Consider the following 19014-nt stretch of genomic DNA (forward strand, 5'->3'; position numbering starts at 1 on the left):
GCCATTCTAACACTTAGGTCCGTGAGATATTTCTAGGTTTTGTTGGGTTTCTAGTGAGGAGGCCATCCGCAAAGTTTCAATTCATTATGGCACTCATTAGGGAAGATATTCCAGTTCCATTCAACAATCGTCAGGAACAACTTCCTTGGTAGGGCGCAATTTTGTGGAGAACCACTTCAGCACTTGAGCATTGTACTCTCACTTGAGTTTTGCGTAGCTTGCAGTAGTAAGCCCAGGTTCTATCTTTCTTATCAGCTTACGTACTCAGTTCTCCACACTAATAAAATGGCTCAGTTATTCACCCTATTTCCTGTGTTTTATTAATTGATACATGAGTGGTAAATTTTATTTGTTGTATCTTAGTTCATGTATCTGTTATTTGTTGTATTTTCCTAGTTTGGAACATTACAGTGGTATCAAAGCATGATCTTGACCAATTGTGGGGGAACTAGCAGGATCATGAAGGTGTTGGGCATGCATGTATAGTGACTGGTGGAGCCATAGACAAACCTATGACGCGAGAGAGTATGCAGGAGATCTGGGACGGGATCCGCAGGAATGATGAGATGTTAGCCTAGTTGAGGAAGGTGATGGACCAATACACTAGGGGTGTGTATGCCACGAGGGTGAAGCCATTTACACTATGTGTGGAAATTTAACAGAATCAGGGCACCGAACCTCCTCAAAAGGAGTGTACAGGACAAGGACAGTTAGAGGGTGAGACCAAGAGGCGCTTCTACTGGTGGAGACCTAGATTTAGATATCAAGAGCCTGAGGAGGAGGTTGAGCATGAGGTTGATGGCATGTAGGAGGAGCACGTAGATATACCTAGAGTGACGCAGGAATCACCTTTGTTGGAGATTCCTTTGATATTTCCAGTCGACACCTTGGGGGAGAGAGTAGAGCATACACCCGTACGGCCGTCCATTGGCAAGGTGCTAGGAGACACAAAGGTGTCCACCGTTGATGAGGTGCCATCCATTGAGATATCCATTGATGAGGTGTCTAGGGTCGCGTCTCATTTTTCAGGTAATAGCAACCCACAATAGATTGGTGAGGTGCCAGGAGACACAGAGATACCCACCACTGATGAGGTGTCAGGAGACATAGAGGTACCCAGAGTTGTGACAGAGTTTACAGATGTTAGCCGCCCACAGCAGTTTCATTAGCTCCAAGTTGGCCTTCTAGCATTGAAAAAGAAGTCCACAACAGTCCAAAAGACCATTCTGCAGTAAAACAAGGAGCTCGAGGGCATGAGAGCAGTTTGTGTCAAGTTAGTGGCCAAACTAACTCGCGTACGAGAATGGTTGATTCCCTAATGGTACAGTTGGAGGAGTACACATTGGGCATTGGAGCAACCCTCTTCAGGCATATATAGATGGGGCTCGCAGTACTATTAGGTTATCTTTGCACATTGGAGAGAAGGAGGCAAAGTTACCTAGTCAGATCTTATGTAATGACCAGGACAGTGAGATGAGGTGACATAAGTTGTGCAGGGTGCAGTATTCACATGTTGAGGTTGTTGCATGTGCAGGCACACATGCATTCAATCCTACCCTTGGGGTTGGATGGCGAGAGATTTTGAGTTGGTACCCAATGGAGTGGACTAGGCTTATAGAGATGATTGTAGTCTGAAGTGAAGCTCAACAGGAGCTTTCATACATTGGAGATGTTGGAGGCTCGGATTGGCATTGGGATAGAGGTGGCGCTTCCTATCATATACTAGAGATGCAAGATGACTACAACAATTGAGGTATAGTTGACCCACCAATTGAGTGCACGCGTTCTCTATGGGAGTTCCAATCAGTACTAGTGGCCAGTCCGTTTGTGAGTAGACTCCATGGATTATTTTGGCTTGTTGGTTGCGTATGGAGTCGCAGGATGATCAACATACTTTGGCAGGAGCTTGTTGGAGGTGGTGGCATGGGTAGGCCACCAGACAGGGCACTGTATGGAGATGATGCTCTCCCAATGATGTATTGGGCACAGGAACCACCGAGGATTGGCACAGTAGTGATATTCCCCCTAGCATGTGTGGAGTTAGGTTGCTCACGTCTTCCAGGACAAAGGAGGAGATATGATGCGTCATGGTGGGTTCACTATCAAAGTAGCAGACACATTGGCATATGCAGGATGCCTTATGATGCAAGGTGGTACGACAATAGGCAGTGGTGTCCAATGGGAGCACAAAGGTGTATGGTGGTGTGTCGTGATGTGTGGGCTTGCCCTGTGGAGTAGGAGCGACTCACACCACGTTGAGTTTCCACATGGAGCGACAGTAGCTTCGACACGAGACGGATGCCAGCTGATTCAAGATGATATGGTAGTCGGTAGTGGCATCCAGCAATGTATAGAGGGGTGCAACTAGGTGTAATCGTGTACCAAGGGGCACAGAGATACATGTTTGTATGCAGGGGAGCTCGGGGATGTTTGGTTGCATGTAGTGATGTGTGACACTACCCATTGGGATTTTGGAGCATTACCTCCAAGGAGACCACTTGATAGGGACAATAAGAATGACAATGGGTATAGCTCACCCATGATTGACAAGGACACAGATGAGCATCATTTGATGATATCCATGGGGATTTGAACGCGTGTCTCACTTCCACATTGTTTGTAAGCACAACGGAGTTGGATGTTGTCCCTTGATGCCTTCATCGTGAGCAGCAGGACGCCGGATGCTCACTTGAGACAGTTAGTTGAGACACAAAGTATCTAGAGAGAGACTTCTCAGCGGTGGCATTTGGTCAAGGCATGAGTTGACAGGAACATGCTTGGGGAGTGTGTGGTTTGTTGTAGACATAGCATATGCTCCACCCCTAAGTTCACACTTAGGGAGGTGACCATGAGGGCATTGCATGGCACACTTTCAACAGGACAGCCTGAGGCGTTATACGGGCATGAGGTACAAGGGATGGTAGACTTCGTCTACAGGAAGGTATCCAAGCTCCAGGCAGTGATTGGGTGCATCATCAAGAATTGGGGTAGTAGATTTCCCTGTGTGGTCTAGCAAGAGCATTGCAGTTTGGCATGCGCAGGATGGATTCTTGATGCCTAGTGCCCATCTATTGGATACATATAGGGGTCAAAGACAAGGCACAGAGGGGTCCCAAGAGCTAGCAGTAGGTCACAAAAACAGGCAGCAAGGTTTGGGAGTTGTGGACCACCAATGTGGCTATGGGATCTAGGGATTCAATGGATTGGTGGGACACTCCACTTATTGGTTAGTACGGCCATGATAGCCAGAGATCCAGCGCATACTCTAGTTGGCACATGGGGGACCGCTAAGGCTTTCATCATATGGCGAGGCAAGTTGTTGCTCATGATTCGGGCTAGCCATGGAGTGGTAGGCTCTGGCATTGTTGAGTTGCCTTGGCAGGTCGAGCAGAACTTCGATCATTATCGAAATTGTGACTGAGAGTTACAGGAGAGGAGGCTCCAGTACGAGCATGTTGGGCAGTGATTCATGACCGAGGTGTTGCGGTACCAGCAAGATGGTTTCATTCAGCAACGACCATGGGATCCTGGCATCAGAGGACTCAGCAGTTCAGTTACCCCTCGGGATGAGTTTGTTCCTACAAGGGAAGATCATTCAAATCTTCCATTGGGTTTTAGTGGCTTGTTGTTGGTGTGGGGGACTTCACTAGCATCATTGGATGATCAGCAGGAGGAGATTAGGGGGAGCTCATGTGGGTGAGGATTAATCTCCACCGGGGTTGGATTGTATCTTCAGGAGCCTACTCTTGAAGTGCACGATATTGACTACTCAATACAGCAACTTCACGAGGAGCTGATCAAGACTTTATATTACTGTGATGCACTACTCATGGGCGGTATGAGGAGGGATACTAGAGCTTATATCTGGTTGGACACTGGGTGGAACAGGGGGTGCTTCATGTTAAGGATGGCCTAAGATCCTCGTATCAAGGGATTCCTTATGACAGAATACTGTATGGGACAGGGATGACTCAATGGCACATTTGGGACCCCGATATTGTTTGCAGTGACCGTTTGGGCCAGCAAATAGTGGGGGCGCTTGTTCATGCATTACTTAAGGACAAGCATTTTTTGGTAGGGAGGACTGTGATATCCCAAATTTCACAAATTTCTTAGGCATGTCACAATTCTTCAATTATGGGAGTTGGAGAGAATTTTGGCATATGGGACTTAAGAAAAAAGGAGAATTGAAGTTTTAGTGAAATATGGGGCCACCCAAAGGAGGCAATGTGCACTAGTGAGTAGAGGAGGAGCGAGAAGGGGTGCAAATTTGGAGAGAGTGGGGGCTACCAAGAAAATGGGTGCAAATTAGGGGGGACTGAGAGAGTTGGGGCCACCAAGGGAGAGAAGAGAGGCCAGCAGATATAAATAAGGAGTGGAGGCTTTCATTTGGATCTTTTGACAATTTTACTTCTGAACACAAGTTTTCTTGAGTTGTTTAGCCAAGTCAATCAATGTTGTTTAGCAAAAGGAATTCCCAAGCAGAAATTCCACCTCTACCTTCGGTGAACTTCGAGTGTCACCCTAGGAGAGTAGAGAGAAGTCCATCCCGAGCTTTTCCAGAGCCACAACGCAGATCATTTCATTTAGTGTGTGCTTCTCCTTGGGCGCATAAGAGAAATTTGTGGGGCTGAGTGGAGCTAGCAAAAAGGGGTTGCTTGACCGGAGTTTTTGCAACAAAATTGCCCACAAGAAGAGCGTGCTTCCTTTGGTAATTTGCAGGGTTGAGGATGTGGAATTTTGGAGAGTTGCTTTGCTCCAAGTTGGGCCTGCACAAGGGTTTAATGGGCATCTTCTGCAGTCACTGAGACTAGTAGTTTTGGGAAAATTTGGAGCTAGGAATCACTTGGTGGCTAGGAGGAGAGATTCGCTGGAGTTGGGGAAGGATTCATTGAGGAGAATTTGGGCATTTTTGCAGCGGTGCAATTCTTGTAGCATTCCTGCAGACTAGAGGGAGAAACACTTAGTTTTGGGGTCACCAGTGACTTGCGGATCTAGCCCAAACCCTTTATGAGTTTTTGTGGGTTTTATGTGGGGGGGCTCCAATTACTATTGATGTTTGTAGCTCGGACAAGTACTTCCACACAAGTCTAAGTGTCAAGATGTGTGGAAGTCATCCAAAGTCTTTACCTTAGCAAATTCACTTTAATTAAAGGAATTATTAAAGTGAAGTGATTTTTATAAAAGTGAGTTTAATCTTTAATGAAATGTAAAGGTTTTTACATTAGTGAATTAGATGAATCTAGACCATTGATCGGGACTTAATCTCAACCGTCAATCTCATTGAGAGATTAGGGTTATGGAGACTTAGTCATCAATGGTTAATTGATTCAGTCAATAACTCAAGATTTATAAAGGTAAGGCTAGATGGAGAAAGACACACAAGACATTGAGTGATTGAGACACAAAAGACAGTGACTCAAGGAGAACTCAGCAAGCATGGTAAAGGACCTTCATCCAGCAATCAGTTTGGGGAAGACAGTAAGTAAAACTTGCAGCAGAGTGATCAGCCCACACAGCAGGCTGTACAGAGCAGCAGAGTTGCAGGTGGAGGGCCACACACGTGGGCCCTACAGCAGCCACAGCAGCCCACACATGCACGGGCTATATAGCAGTCATACATGTAGCCGTACAGCAGGGAAAGCATGCCATGCAAGTTCATACAGCAGGTCAGCCAGTCAGGAGTTGGTTCTGGAAATTCTGAAATTTTTACTGTAGCTTGTAATTGTTCTCTGTGGGCCATTTTCCAGATAAGTGAGCCCTTGTAAGCTTTGTTATTATTATTAATGAGAAACGGTTTTGCAGGGCAGAAATATTTTGCTATGTCGTGAAAATTGGTTTCATTTCGCTTCTGCTATAATTTTATTTTGCCAGTTAAAAATCTCAGTGGGTGTATGCTATTCAATAAGGTAAATTTAAAATTAATTTTTAACAAGGAAATTACTAGGAAATCATTTCCCTATTTACTAGGGTTAGAAAACTTAACATGGTATCAGAGCTTACACTCTAAAGAGGAGGCCGATTTCCAAGTCAAAATTGCAGATAACAGCCAATTTATAAATCAACAGTAAAATCTTGTGGGTATTTAAAGGACAAAGCACAATCTCATGGCAATTTGTTCAAATCTGAAAAATGGCAGCAGCAAGTCTCAGGTTAGAAGACAGATTGGATGGGGCATCAAACTTCCTGTCCTAGAAAGAAAGGGTTACTTTGCTTTTGAAGGAAAATGACCTTTGGGAAATAGTTGACAAGGTAATTCCTTCACCCACAGATCTGCAACAGCTAGCAACTCATAAAAAGAAGGATATCAGAGCCCAACAGGTGATTTAGATGCAGTGAAGGATCATTTGATCCATCACTTGCCCACGAAACAGTCAGCCAAAGAGATGTTTGAAATTCTAGTGGATCTTTTTCAGAGCGATCACATGGACAGGAAAATGATATTGAAGAATAAGCTCAGATCTGTGCAGATGTCCAGATATGACAATGTTCCCAGCTACCTCATGAGGATCACTCAAATACATGATCAGCTTGCAATAGTAGAGGAGAAGGTGGACGATGCAGAACTAGTGAATACCGCACTGAATGGTTTCTCAAAGGCTCGAGAGCCATTTGTCAAGGGTATTTGTGCTCGGGACAAACTTCCCTGTTTTCAGAGGCTTTGGTATGACTACATCTAGGAAGAGACTCCGAAGAAGTCCAAAGCCAGCAGAAAAGAAGGAGATGAGAACCTGGCCCTTGTCTGTCAAGTGAAAAAGGGCAAAAGAAAAGGTTCCAAAAAGGAGGGTAAAGGTGAAGGGTCAACCTTACAGCTGAGGAAAATGGATTGAGCAAGATCAAGTGCTTCATATGCCAAAAGAATGGACATTATGCATCTCAGTGTCTAGAGAAGAAGGGTAAGGGAAAATCGCAATGCATAGCAACATCTCCGGGAACTTAGTTGGATGAGTTTGTTGTGATGTTTGAAAAGGACTTCTCACTAGTCTCCTGCCTTTCTACCAGCACAATCACAAGGAGTGCATTGTACTTCGACAGTGGTGCATCTCATCACATGATAGCAGCACAGGAGCTATTGAGCAATCTGACAAACAGGAACTTAGATATTCATGTGGAGCTTGGTAATGAAGCCAAGTATGAAGTGAGAAGGGTGGGGAATATTTTGTTCCAGGAAGTGCCTTAGTTGTTATAAGAAAGCAATAAGCACTGGAAGCAGTACTCATTTGTCCGGAGGGATCTTGCCCTGACACAGCAAGTCATTGGGGTTAGAAAGTGCATTCTATACAGGTTACAGGGTAAGCCAATTCAATCCTTGGTGCATACCAATGACAACCTATGTGAGTTATTGACGCAGGAAAATCCTGCGATACCCACAGTATGCATATAAAATGCATAATCTCATCAATCCCAGGAATTTCAATGACTTTCCTGGTCAAACCTTCATAAGTTAAGGTTCAAGGCCCCTTAATTAAATCTCTGCGGAATGATTTGTTAACTAACCCAGTCTGTCCCTTAATCAATCCTTTCATTGGGACTCTATACTCCACCTTCATTAAACTTTGATTAATCTTAATGCCCGCACATATAACCAACCCCTACACTTTAACCAGGTTAAATTTGCACTTACCCATAAAACCTTCTTATTGCTTTATTTCTATTATAAACCTCATATAATAGAAATCTTCCACAAACATACGTGAACTTACCTTTTATTGCATTTCCTCGCCTCTGCCCATTTATCAATGCATACCTTTATCGCAATCGTGGGATTCAAAGACTCTTAAGAACTTGGCATTCGGGACTTCCGATCTGCGATATGCGATTGCCCTGTCCACCGTTGATTTCGTCCACCAGATCAATGGCTGTCGCAATATCGCATCCCATTGACCTGTGACTCCATCACCTCTCGCATGCGATATGCGATAACACAACCGGACTTCAAATAACATAAACCCGCACCTATAACCTTCTCGTGTCCGGCTTCAAACTCCACCGTCGATCTTACCTTCAATCGGACAGTTGATACTTCCTCGATCAACAGAGTTGCTCGGTGATCCTACATCGTAGATCAAAGCTCATTCGATCCGATGGTCTGTGGTGATATCGCATTGGAAACTTGCACGGCATTTAACTACCTCACGGAGCCGATACGAATTATAAGTCATTGGTCTATAAAAGTTCGGGTCCGTTCGGAGATTATCGTCTGATCATCTTTATGACTGATATCCGTTAGATAACGGAATCAATCAAATCCTACGGTCTGCGGCCCTTCCACTGGTACACAGACTATCAAGCTCTCAAGCCCTATAGTTGACTATGACGTAAGCACCTGAATTTTGTGATCGGCGGTTAATAACAATTGCGGGCCTTCAACTGTGATCAAGGCATCCCGTACTTTCTACCCCCGCTGCGGTTACTAATCACCTCTTTACTTTGCTTTTATGTCATTCTTCAGTGTTCTTTTGTGGTTTCGGCTTTCTCCAGGGTTCTGGTCTTTAGCTCTTCTGCATCACAACTTCCTCCTTAACTTAGCTCCACTCGCACCTTTATGCTTCCTCCTGTACTGTCGGTGTGTGTAAAGCCATAACACCTCTCAGTCACTCTTCTCTGTATTTCGCCTCTGATTCTACACCTGCAACCTAAGTTATGCAGAATAACTCAAAATCATACATGATCTATATCTTAATTACTCAATACACACACATGAACTCCAAATCGAGTTGTTTGTATTAATAAACAAGTATTTACACAAGAGTCTCTCTCTCTGGCCTGATTTTCTGATCAGTGGCCTCTGTTTTCCTACCTGCCCGTAGGCTTACAGACAAACCCTGTTTCCTAACTCTCTAACTACTAACTGACTAACTTGCTCTCAGCCTTTTAGGCTTACCTTTATACAAAAAGGTTTTGTTGAACTAATTCTAGTTCAGATCCTTAATTTGCTGAACTAACTCCTAAAAATCTTCTAAATCCACTTTTAACTCCTACTTATCCCTAAGAATGAGACCTATAAGAGTTACAATTGATTTCCAACTCTCTCATCATCATTAATCACTCATGTTCTCCTACACTTGAGACCATTTACAAATATCCTCACACTTATCTAATTAATTCCTACTTTAACCACTCAAAACATTAATAATTACATACATAGGAATCCAACTTCCTTGAAAACACAAGACCCCCTATGTCTACTAAAATAAAATGATAGTTTCGAGTCAATGCTCCTACATCAAACTCCCAAAGTAGAAAACATTCATGATCTCTGATAGGAAACCTCCAGGGTCCCAAACTTTAGTTTGTAGTTGTCTAAATGCTCTGCACCTTTGCTACTGTTGTATGTCAGTGGTCTTTTGTTTCATCTTCCTCTCCTTGTCAATCAGGTTCAAGTTATGATTGATCATTCTTGTTGCTGCTATCAATCTCCTCCATATAAACTACTTCATCATTATTTGCCATAACTCTTCAATCTCCATCTCTAGCACATCCTTGGGTTGGTCCATACTCTGCCACTTACTGCTATCTCTTTCTCTTTGCTTCAGTTTGTTGTTGTTGTCCACTAGCTCTTCAAACTGTTGTTCTTCTCTTTGAAGTTGTCGAATTCTATCACTTACTCTTTCTCCTACGCTTACTTCTTCTTCGCTTATTTTTACTTGTTCTCTCGTTCTTACTTGTTCTGCCATTCTTACTGGTTCTGCCTCCCTTTCATCCTTACCCTCTTTCATGATTATCTCTTTCTGTATTGAATCCTGGCTTTCCAGCATTCTCTCCAACAATTTAACATCTTTGTTCCATGGATTAAATACTTCCACAGAATCTTCCTCTTTCATTTTTATTTGGTTGCTCATCTGTGCCAAATTTTCTCCAGCATCTGCAACTAAACTTGCACTCACCAAACAATTATAAAAATAAAAATCATAAGGCTTTTGTGCCTTTTCTTCCTTTGGCAACACATCAGTATGCTGCTCTGATTCTTCCTCCTCTGTCAGCACATCAGTATGTTGATTTGAATTCTCAACAGAATTCATGAGACTGTTAGCTAGTCTCTCCTCCACACCATTTGTTTTAATAATGTATTCCTGTCCTTGTCCACTATAGTAAACTTCTTCATTCTCATTTAGTTCTGATTTTACAACCTGAACACTTACTTTTTGGTTTTCTATCCTTTTCTCCAAAAGACTTAACTCATGCCATAAATTTGCCATCTCACTTGGAATTTCTTCTAAAAGCTCTGTACAATCCTCACTATCTTCTTCTCTATCACAAGTATAACTTCTTGTTGACACTACTTCTTCATTCTTGATTAGAATAAAATTCTGATCCTCCATCTCTGTGATAGTTCCAGATGTTTGTCCATCACTCTCCCTTTGGCCATTTAAGAAAATCAATTCCTCTTTGTCCTCATCAATAGCAAATTCCTTATCATAAGACATAACTGTCTCATCTTCACTGAAGATATTTTTTCCACTAAGCAAGGAATTTATGAACTCCTTCTGTTGTAATAACTCAACTTGATCTTCATTTGAAAGACAATCATCATCATACTTTACTTGGCAAATTTCAGCTTCATTCAAGACAGTTCCATAAGATGGTTTGTCTTCTGCAATACCTGCATTCACACACAACTTGTCAGTTGTAAAGCCACAAGACCTCATGATCTCATTTGATGATTCAATCACCAAGTCCTCCTGTCGTTCCAAGTCCTCTACATGACTCAAAAATATTTCAATGGTCTTCTCTTCAATCTCATCAAGTCCTTCACTTGATTGCTTGATATCCTTCTCTACTTCTTCTTTCATAACAGAATTTAGATTCTGTCTGTCTTCTTCCTCCTTTATGACAATATCAGCAAATTGTCCTTCTTCGCATGTTTCATTTGCAAACATACACAAATTATCAGATTTAAAATCATGTGACCCTTTGGTCTCACTTGAAGTTTCAGTCTTCAAGTCTTCATCTTCATCTTCACCCAGAACTTCACCCTGCTCTGGTTCACAAATGGAAACTTCCATTTCCAACTCAGCTTCTCTGAGTTTTTCCACCAGCCACTTCACTTGCCTTTGTTGTAGTCTTCTCTGTTACTTAGACCACTTTACTGGTTTTTGCTTTAATACCCAACCTAATCTTTGGCTTTCCTCAAGTATCATCATTAACACAATGAGTTGTTCTTTCATCTCGGCAATTTCCTTGTCAATTTCCTCTTGACTCATCCTCTTGCCATTTGCCTTGGCATCCTCCTTCTTCACTTTTCTTCTGCTGTGGTCTTCCTCAGAACCTCTGCTATGACTATCAGTAGTCATTTCCTCCTCCATCTCTATGAGTTCCTCACTCATTCCCTATGAGCTGCATTAAAACCTCTGCAACAGCAAGTCCTCCCTATTGCCTCTTACCTCACCAAGCTTTTCCCTGTACTTGGTCTTTTGGCAAGCCCTTGGTTCTCTATCTCTGGAACCTCTTTTGAGCACTTCTCTCTACTCCTTCTAGGCTTCAACTCATCTGCATCTTCTAAGAACACAACTGTCCTCTTGTATTTCAAACACAAATGAAATATTAGGTTCTGCCACTCTCTCTCAGAAACCTTTACTGGTTTCCTTCATCACTGCTCTTCAGGCTGTGATCTTCTTACTAAGATGCTTCACTAACTGTTGTTACCTACATATCAATGTTATTCAAACCAAAGATCATTCCCAAGCTTTCAAAAGCTTGCTTCTCAACTTCCTTCTAAGAACACTCTTATCCTCTTTGTCCAACCTTCAGTTGGATTCTTCAGGTTCACTGCCACTTTTCATTCACTTTGTTCTTTAGAACACATACAGCTTTCCTTGTCTATCTGCTTCTATCAATATTTACTCTATCTTAAACCTGCAAAACTCAAACCAGAGTTAAATAAAATAATACCTGCATGGCTTCACAAGCAGTCTCCATCCATTCTTCACATTTGAGTGAACCTCCACTTTCCTCAAGAAAACAAACATCACTGTGCTTTCCTTATGCTTCTGCAATCTCTTCTTAAGAATATCACTTACTCTCATCTTATGTCATGTCTTCTACTTATCAGATTCAAATAACCTGATCTCCTCTTTCTTTTGCAATCACACTTGTATTCTGCACAATTCTGCTTTAATTAAAAAGAGCTTTAACTAGCTCTGATACCACTTTGACGCAGGAAAATCCTGTGATACCCATAGTATGCATATAAAATGCATAATCTCATCAATCCCAAGAATTTCAATGACCTGCTTGGTCAAACCTTCATAAGTTAAGGTTCAAGGCCCCTTAATTAAATCTCTACGGAATGATTTGTTAACTAACCCAGTCTGTCCCTTAATCAATCCTTTCATCGGGACTCTATACTCCACAATCATTAAACTTTGATTAATCTTAATGCCCACACATATAACCAATCCCCACACTTTAACCTGGTTATATTTGCACTTACCCATAAAACCTTCTTATTGCTTTATTTCTATTATAAACCTTATATAATAGAAATCTTCCACAAACATATGTGAACTTATCTTTTATCGCATTTCCTCGCCTCAGCACATTTATTAATGCATACCTTTATCGCAATCGCAGGATTCAAAGACTCTTAAGAGCTTGGCATTCGGGACTTCCGATCTGCGATATGCGATTGCCCTGTCCACCGTTGATTTCATCCACCAGATCAACGGTTGTCGCAATATCGCATCCCACTGACCTGTGACTCCATCGCCTCTCGCATGCGATATGCGATAACACAACCAGACTTCAAATAACATAAACTCACACCTATAACCTTCTCGAGTCCGGCTTCAAACTCCATCGTCGATCTTACCTTCAATCCAACGGCTGATATTTCCCCGATCAACAGAGTTGCATGATGATCCTATGCCATAGATCAAAGCTCATTCGATCCGACGGTCTGTAGTGATATCGCATCGGAAACTTGCACGACGTTTAACCACCTCATGGAGCCGATACGAATTATAAGTCCTTGGTCTATAAAAGTTCGGGTCCATTTAGAGATTATCGTCCGATCATCTTATTGACCGATATCCGTTAGATAACGGAATCAATCAAATCCTACGGTCTGCGGCCCTTCCACTGGTACACAGACTATCAAGCTCTCAAGCCCCGTAGTTGACTATGACGTAAGCACCTGAATTTTGCGATCAACGGCTAATAACAATTGCGGGCCTTCAACTGCGATCAAGGCATCCCGTACTTTCTATCCCCGCTGCGGTTACTAATCACCTCTTTACTTTGCTTTATGTCGTTCTTTAGTGTTCTTTTGTGGTTTCAGCTTTCTCCAGGGTTCTGGTCTTTAGCTCTTCTGCATCACAACTTCCTCCTTAACTTAGCTCCACTCACGCCTTTATGCTTCCTCCTGTACTGTCGGTGTGTGTAAAGCCATAACACCTCTTAGTCACTCTTCTCTGTATTCCGCCTCTGATTCTGCACCTGCAACCTAAGTTATGCAGAATAACTCAAAATCATACACGATCTATATCTTAATTACTCAATACACACACATGAACTCCAAATCGAGTTGTTTGTATTAATAAACAAGTATTTACACAAGAGTCTCTCTCTCTGGCCTGATTTTATGATCAATGGCCTCTGTTTTCCTACCTGCCCGTAGGCTTACAGACAAACCTTGTTTCCTAACTCTCTAACTACTAACTGACTAACTTGCTCTTATCCTTTTAGGCTTACCTTTATACAAAAAGGTTCTATTGAACTAATTCTAGTTCAGATCCTTAATTTGCTGAACTAACTCCTAAAAATCTTCTAAATCCACTTTTAACTCCTACTTATCCCTAAGAATCCTCTCTAGTTCCTCGAATCATGAGACCTATAAGAGTTACAATTGATTTCCAACTCTCTCATCATCATTAATCACTCATGTTCTCCTACACTTGAGACCATTTACAAATATCCTCACACTTATCTAATTAATTCCTACTTTAACCACTCAAAACATTAATAATTACATACATAGGAATCCAACTTCCTTGAAAACACAAGACCCCCTATGTCTACTAAAATACAATGATAGTTTCGAGTCAATGTTCCTGCATCAGTTATGGTACAAGAAGATGGGATACCTGCACTACAGGGCATTGCTAATTCAAAGGGAGATTCTCACTATTCTTCCAAATTTCAGCATTGAGCAACAAGGAGTGTGCAAAGCATGTGCACTTGGCAAGAATGCCAAGGTTGCTTTTCCAAGCAAGGAACATAGGTCAAAGAGGATCTTTGATCTAATTCATTCAGATGTGTGTGGGCCGATGTCAGCGACCAAAACAGAGAGCATTGTACTATGTGACATTCGTTGATGACGTCTCTAGGAAAACCTAGATCTACTTTATGAATGCCAAAGATGAGGTCTTTGATCAGTTTCAAGAGTTTAAGGCTCCAGTGAAAATCCAAGAAAACACTTAAAAGAAAGATCAAGGACTTGAGGTCCAATAATGTGGGTGAGTACACCTCTAATGACTTAAAGGATTTCTGCAAGGAGGTAACGATCATAGAGGGAGTTGATAGTCTCATGCAACCCACAACAGAATGGGGTTGCGGAAATAAAGAACAGGTCCATCATCGGAGTTGCCAAGGCTATGATTCATGACCAAGATCTACCTATGTTTCTTTGGGCAAAGGCATGTAACACCACAATGTATGCTGAAAACAAGAGTCCTTGCAGGATCTTCGGGGACAAGACTCCAAAGGAAGCATTTACTAGAGTGAAGCCAAAGATAGGGCATCTTTGCATCTTTGGTTTTCCAATATACATCCATGTCCCTATGGAGAAGAGAATAAAGCTAGAGCCCTTAAGCAAGAAGGGTATACTTATGGGGTACAACGAGGCTTCAAAAGCATATAGGATCCCCATTCCAGTGCGAAGGAAGACAACTGTGAATCGAGATGTGAAGTTCAAGGAGAACTTCACATCTAGGAATTCTCGAGTCACTACCAATGACATAGGACGAGGAGCAGGATGCTCCAAAGGTTGAACAAAGTTCAGAGGGTTCTTGTGTAGGGAGTCAACCTTCAAGTGGGGAGGAGTCAGTGGTTCCTTCTAGTTCTATTAAGAGACCTCAATGGTTCACAAACCATTGAAGAATGCTCAAGTGCATGTTGAGACTCCTAGGTGCACATTTAGGGAGAGCAGGCCTCCAAGGAAGTTCCCTGACTATATGATGCTTCTAAGTAGAATCATTGATTCTAAGACCTCCAATTTTGAGGAAGTAGCAAATCAGTAAATTTTGTGAGATGCCATGGAGTATAACTCCTCCATGAAGAATGTTGTATGGGACATAGTGTTAAGACCAAAGGGGAAGTCAGTAGTGAGTTCCATGTGGCTCTTCATAATCAAGCGTGACGCAAATGGTAGCATCAAGAAGTTCAAGATGAGGTTTGTGGCGAGACAGTTCTCCTAGAAAGAGGGAATAGATTATGAGGAGACATTTGCTCAAGTGGCCAGATATACTTTCATTCAAGATATCATATAGGTTGATGTTTGTACTTCGAGCAAGTACTTTTGCACAAGCCTAAGTGTCTAGGTGTGAGCAAGTTGTTTTTCTAACTTATCCTAAGTTTAACTTAGGAAAAGCACATAATTGTTATGTTGGCTTATTAAGCTAAAGTAAGCTTAGGAAAATAAATTATTTACTTTATTCATTATGGTTTTATCTCAACCCCTGATCTCAACTGAGGCGAGATATAATCTCAGTCGTCAAACATTTTGGAGATTAGGGTTAGGGATTTAGCTCAATATAAAGTTATAAATGCAAAGGCTAAGGAGAAGGAGAAGACACCATAAAACAGCACAAGACTGAGAGAGGCATCTCAGTGAGGAGTGTTATACTCTAAGTGTGTTGGGTCCGAGGAAGGGGGCGGCGAGGAGATCTAGATCATCCAAGGAGGGCTTGATCAAGTAGATCAAATTTAGTTGTTATACATGTAATTTTCCTCAATGGTCCATTATCCAGAGACGAGAGCCCAAGTAGGTTCTGAACCATATTAATGATGAATTGATTTGATTGGGAAGAATTTGTTGCGTCATTTGTCATTGTAATTGAGATTGGTATATTTTGTTTTCGCTGAATTTATGTTAGGAACCTCAATATGAAATTAATCAATAGATTTGTAATCTGCTAGGAATTAAGTGTTGGGTGCTAGGTTTACAGGAATTTTAACATGATATTAGAGTGAAAACTCTGAAGAGTACCATTCTCTGAATAACCAGTGTCAAGTTCGTACAGGATCACTGGAGCTAGGTTTGGTCGTGATTGTATAAGTGGAAAAAAATTTAAAGCAGGCCAAAGAAAATTGACCGTAAGGATCGATGAACATCCGTACAAAGTAATTGGGTAAAGAAAAATTTTAACAGTTGAAGTTCATTTTTTTCTTTTTGTTTTTTAAAAGGTTAAATTAAAAAAATAAAATAGAAAGTGGGGTGGGGCAGGCCAACAACCCTAAGTGAATTGTTAGACCCACCCAATTGGCAGTTGCAGGGTTTGTCAAATCCATCATAGGGAGCAGCAGACAACGAGAGGGGTCAAGCCAAGTGGATGCAGAGACATCAACTCGAGGAACAGCATGACACATCGAGTTACAAGATGTAGAACTAGGCCACAAGTTTGTTGGGCGGAGTCAAGACCAGGCTGACCAACCAATTAAGAACAACCACAGCAAACAGAGCCAAGCTTGCAAAGGAATCCGACAAGTGACAGATGGCTCAAGTGTTTGGGCATCCGTAGATAGCAGCCGCCGACAAAAAAATAGGCCAATAGTCACAAGCAGTGTTGTGAAAATCGCGATTAAATCGCGATTTTTTCAGCTTGCCGATCAAATTGCAATTTTTATACGAAAAAATCGCCTACTCTTTTTTTTGCCGATTTTTACTGAAAAAATCGCGCTTTTTTCAAAAAATCGTGATTTTTACTGGAAAAATCTTGCGGGGTCGGGGCAGCACGATTTTATAAACTTTTTTTTGGTTTTTCAGTTGCTCATTTGGACAGTGGCGCGCGCGGAGGGATCAAGTCTAGGCCCTAGTATGGATATGCTATTCATGGTAATGTTAAATTCTTAAAGTAAAAGTGACATTCTCCTTAATCTTCATTTTCATCCTTTTACTTAAATTTTTAACATTACCATGAAATGACTCGGGATGTTTGAGAGTGGTTCCAGCCTCATTGGATTTCATATGAAGAAAGTAGAATTTTAGATTTCATTTAAAATCCAGCAGACTTATCAGTTTTTCAGGATTGGGAGATTGTAATGTTTCCAGGTGACACCACCTGCCCGGGCTACCCCTGCCACCAATAGAGGACGTGGTCTACCTCCTATAGCTCCTACTTCTAGTTCTTCAGCTTCAAGAGCACATCAGACTCCACTGCCATCTCCACCAGCACAAGCACCAACATCTACATCTAGAGGGAAAGGGAAAGCTGTGGCATTTTCTTGCAAGAGGGGCAGAGGAAAACAATAGGATTAGACTTTCATTTTATTGTATATGACATTATGACATGATGAGATACATTATCATATTTTTTGTTGATATTTTGAGGCTGAGTTGGGACTCAGGAGTCAAGACTTACTATTCAGGACATGATTCAATGTTATGTGTGATTTTAGTGCTAGAAATGATATTAAACATCTTATATATTAGTTTTTTTATCATATTTATGTGTCAATGTATTTATTTTATGTTGTAGATGGTTTAGATATTAAAAAAATTGAAAAAAAATGAAAAAACAAATGAATATTTTTGTACCAAACGATTTTTTCCCGATTTTTTCCGATTCGTTCCCCGCGCCGATTTAATCCCCATCGCGCTTTTCACAACACTGGTCACAAGCACCGAAGGGATCAATCGTGTGGTTGCAAGGCAAAGGGTCACCAAAGGGTGTGCCATTGGACGCGAAATCAACCATTCGATAAGACCACAAGGCATGAAAGTGGATGGAACTTGTCGCGACACTATGAGTAGGAGTCGCCAGCATGAGGTAGGTAGTCGGCAATAAGGTGCAGAAAGTGCAAGGAAATGCAGACAACTAAGGTAAGGTACGAATCGTGCCAATGTTAGGGATGACACTCTGACTGCTAGTTCAGGCGAAGCAGGAGTGGCTATAGTAGTTGTTGGGGGCTCAACACAAGAACAATTCAGCACGAATAGAGCCAACAACAGGTGCAAGAGAAAAGGTCGCAGTTGGTTGAGATATAATGAGTGTGGCAAGACTTCAATGATAGTTGTGTTAAGTCGAGGCAGGTCGTCAAGAGCAGTAATCGAGCCATTGGTACGCGCACAAGGTAGATGAGTCAATGTCAACAAAGTGTCATTGGGCGTAGTAAGGGCAGAGATAGTCAGCACAACAGCAGAGTGGCAATGGACCATAGTAGCCCAACTAGAGCAGTTAGGAATGGTTGTAGAGAATTGTGCCAAGAGTGTTGTAAGGAGACAACACAGAGGATCATGTTGCAAGAAGAATGTGGTACTGGGCATGGTTGAGTAACTATAGGGTGTAGTGGCCAACAAGAAATCGTTGGGAAGGGGATCCACCGCGACAAGCACGAACACGTAATGGCCGACATAACATGGTATGAAGGATAGTATCAACAGGGCTTGCCAGCAGGATTCGCAGAGGTCGGCCCTCAAAGGGAGGGAGGGAGAGCGTAACAATTGAGGGTGGTTGTAGATTCATGGATGTCTCAAAGGACCGAGACAGATCCACAAGGAAGATCTAGTAGATCTATAAACCACTAGGTTTCTTGAGGGTGCTAAAAGGACTTAGCACAAGGAGAAGCAAAGCAGTGACAAAGAACAAGGAGCAAGTAGCTCCGAAGGTTGAGCAACTCAAAGGGAGTCAACCTTCAGGTTCAGGAGGGGAGGAGCAGTCAACAAATTCCTCCAAATTTGTCAAGAAGTTCGCTTGGCATGAGATGACCTTCCTATTGAATTTTGTAGCTATGGTCGGTCTTGATAATGTACAATTTGTACTTGTAATGATAAAATATAAATCATATTTGTGATGA

Source organism: Pinus tabuliformis, chromosome 7, assembly GCF_031772625.1.
Source record: "Pinus tabuliformis cultivar Carrire ecotype Pingquan chromosome 7, CPIR1, whole genome shotgun sequence".
Taxonomy (NCBI): Eukaryota; Viridiplantae; Streptophyta; class Pinopsida; order Pinales; family Pinaceae; genus Pinus; species Pinus tabuliformis.